The following is a 3,568-nucleotide window of genomic DNA, read 5'->3' on the forward strand; positions in this document are numbered from 1 at the left end:
TCTGGCAAGGGGAAGGGTTTGGGCGTCACTGTGGCTACAGAGGAAAGGGCGATGAGCCCCTGCTTCTCGCAGCCCTGTTGCCAGCAGCCTGCTCCCAGGCTGCACAGCTTTGGTCAGAGCTGGCTTGAGGGGTGGATCTGTACTCGGGGAACCTTCCTAGAGCCCTTATTCATCAGCCTGCAGAGTTCAGCTTCAGGTGCTCATCCATATTTATTTCTTCCTCTTACCTCCTTGCATAGAAACAAGGGGTGTGCGGGACAGCAGGCGGTTTGTTTATAAATCATCCTTTTAAGTGCCTCATCTGAGGCCGTGGACCCAGCATTGGTGGGCAGGTGCCTGCATGTCTTTGCTCTAGCTTGGAAAGGTTAGTAAGCCAGACACGAGCATTTAAGACACTTCTCTTTCAACTACTGTACGGGTCATTTGCCTCTTCATACTGCTTTTGAAGCAGTTTTCTTCTGTGGAGGTAAGATGCAAACATAAATGCGCCTCCTTCAATAAACTGAGAACAGCCACAATCCAGCAGTTTTCTAATTGTATAATGCTGGTCTCAAATCAGGTAACTTGTGAATTTGGGCTGCAATTGTCTTTTAATGGAGCAAAGACAACAGAAAGCAGGGAATTGGACTGATAAGCTTTTAAACCCTTAGACCAAAGCGTTAAGCCTTGCTGCTGTTTCACGAGCTTTGGAAAGCAGTAGCTTGAATTGAGAACTGCTGGTAGGACTCTTGTTAACGCTTTTCCAGTTTAGAGACAAGGATGTCGTGTGGGACAGTATCAAATGCTTTGGATAAGTCCAGGTAGATGATGTCAGTTTCTCTTCCCCTATCCATCAATGCTGTAACCTCATCATAGAAGGCCACCAAATTAGGCAGGCAGGATTTGCCCTTAGTGAAGCCATGTTGGCTGTCACCAATCACCTCCTTATTTTCTATGTGCCTTAGCATAGTCGCCAGGAGGATCTGCTCCATGATCTTGTTGGGCACAGAGGTGAGACTGACTGGCCTGTAGTTCCCTGGGTCTTCTTTTTTCCCCTTTTTAAAAATGAGGGCTATGTTTCCCCTTTTCCAGTCAGTGCGAACTTCACCACACTGCCACGACTTCTAAAATATGATGGATAGTGGCTTAGCAACTTCATCTGCCAGTTCCCTCAGGACTCGTGGATGCACCTCATCAAGTCCCATGGACTTGTCCACCTTCAGGTTCTTTAGATGGTCTCGAACCTGATCTTCTCCTACAGTGGGCGGTTCTTCATTCTCCCAGTCCCTGCCTTTGCCTTCTGGGACTTGGGCTGTGCAGCTGGAGCTCTTGCCAGTGAAGACTGAGGCAAAGAAGTCATTGAGAACCTCAGCCTTCTCCATATCCCAGGTAGCCAGGTCCCGTTTCCTTCCGGAGAGGGCCTACATTTTCTCTAGATTTCTTTTAGAAATTCAGACAAAGGGAGGAGAAAATAGCTTGAGCCTTAAATACTTTTCACTCCCTTGGAACTTTATCAGCATATACTAAATTTCTGGAGCGTTAGCTGGCGTTTCGGCCCTAACAGTTCAATATCTGTCAATGAATCAGAGTTAAAATGACTGCACAAAGCCTATTAGCCTCTTATTACTGTTTTTTCCTGCTGTTCAAAAGAAGAATTTCTTAACACTTTTCAAGCTTTGATTATGGACAAGTAAAGGCTGTTATGATTATGTCAAAGCCATTTCAATGTTCATTAGTATATGGCAGGGACAGCACGTTTATTCTAGCCATATCTAGTGCCATAAATACTACCTATTTATTTTTCTGCTCTAGGTGACTTATGGATGTGTGAGCTGTGGACACATTATTAATTCCTTGACCAGGCTGTGATTTTAACTAAGCTTCTGGCATCTTTAGAGATGAGTGATTAATTTCTCTTGTTTTTTACTTATAAAACCCATGCATTTATGCCTGTTTTAGAAAGTCTGAGGTTGTCCTCCATTGCCATAGCCAGTTACAGATATTCTACAGATAAACGAAGATGCATTTAAATAGCATAGGGACATCTGTTAATACTAAGGGAATGACAAATACTTAAGCGTAGACCAATGGCAATTGAATCAAAGTCTGTAGTGCATTACTAACCAGATATCCTGATCCCTATATAGCTCTTCCAGTATTAAAGTGGCATTTTCTTTAGGTGCAATTTGCGTAACAAAATACTGGCACAACTTGGCACAACTTGGCACAACTGTTGTAGAGTAAATTGATTTCCCGTAAGTTAACATAACCCATATATTGTGGCACATTAGGTCAACAACAGGAATTTAATTTTTGTATATGCAGTTATAAAAACTATACAAATACATTTCTTTTTTACAATGCTTAAAGTAAGCATTTTTTAAACAGTTTTAAAGAACGTACTCATTTTGTACTTTAGAATGGCAGGTTTAATGTAACTACTACTAAAGCATCAATTCTAAATGCAGTTGTTAACAAAGTAGCTTACCTTAACATCCTAAAAACAACTTATTGTGCATTGCAAAGTCCTTTGTGGCATATTACTATAAAAATTAGCATAGAAGCCAGGGAAAGTACTGAACGAGCATATAAACAGTGAGGTATTGCACTATTAAAGTTTGTGTGTGTTTATGGTTGGCCTTTAAGATCTAAACCAGAAAGCTGCATCTTTGAAGAACAGCCAAATATCCTCCCTCATGTAGCATATTCAGCTTCTGTAGTTTAGTTCGATCACCCAAAAAAGACATGTAGAAACAGGAATTTACTGATAATTTATGTCTTTTTGGCTAATTCACCCTTAAAATGACTGACAGACTGCAGTGATTCAGGCTTTTTAAAATGTCACTGTGACACTCCTTTGAGAGGACAGATAGAAATCTCCACAGGTCTTCAACCAAAAATGGTCATAAGTTAATTATAACAATAGAATCTAATTTTTAGGCTTCACTACAGCTTGGCGAGGTAAGTCCAACCTTCTGTACTTTTTCCAATATTGCTGTCTCATTCTATAGCCATATATGGGCCAAGGTTTTAGACTTTTCTTGTGTAGTATTTGTCAGTGGATTGCTTATGTCCTGCTACAAGGAGTTAAGTTTTCATCGCTGTTATGAATATTAGCACATTACAGGCCCTAAGTAACTCTCAGGTACAAGAAATCCTTGTATGAGCGTGTGGTGTTCTTCGCAGAGCCCCATCTGTGCTTTCACTCTCATCTTTCTGGTAGGGAACTAGCCCCATGCCTGAAAGCCTGGTGCTGCTCTGCTTTAGCCCTGCCTCTGGCTGCTTCTGTACTTGGAAGCACGCACGTGCCAATCGTGGACATTGCACTGGGCAAGCAGCCATCGCAGTTGTTTTAAGAGTATAAGGATGGGACATCCATCTATAGACAAAAGTTGAGTGGAATTTGCTTCTCAGTAGTTTTGGCAATATGTTTTTACAATACTTCAATAATTCCTACTTTATAGCCAGTATTTTACGTTGGTATCATATGCATTATACAGGTAATAGAACACAAGGTCTTTTTTCCTTCTTTAGTATTGCATAGTCTGAGGAAAAGTGAGAACAAATAGGCATTTCAGGTTTCCGGTGC

Source organism: Tauraco erythrolophus, chromosome 3 (genome assembly GCF_009769465.1).
Source record: "Tauraco erythrolophus isolate bTauEry1 chromosome 3, bTauEry1.pri, whole genome shotgun sequence".
Taxonomy (NCBI): domain Eukaryota; kingdom Metazoa; phylum Chordata; class Aves; order Musophagiformes; family Musophagidae; genus Tauraco; species Tauraco erythrolophus.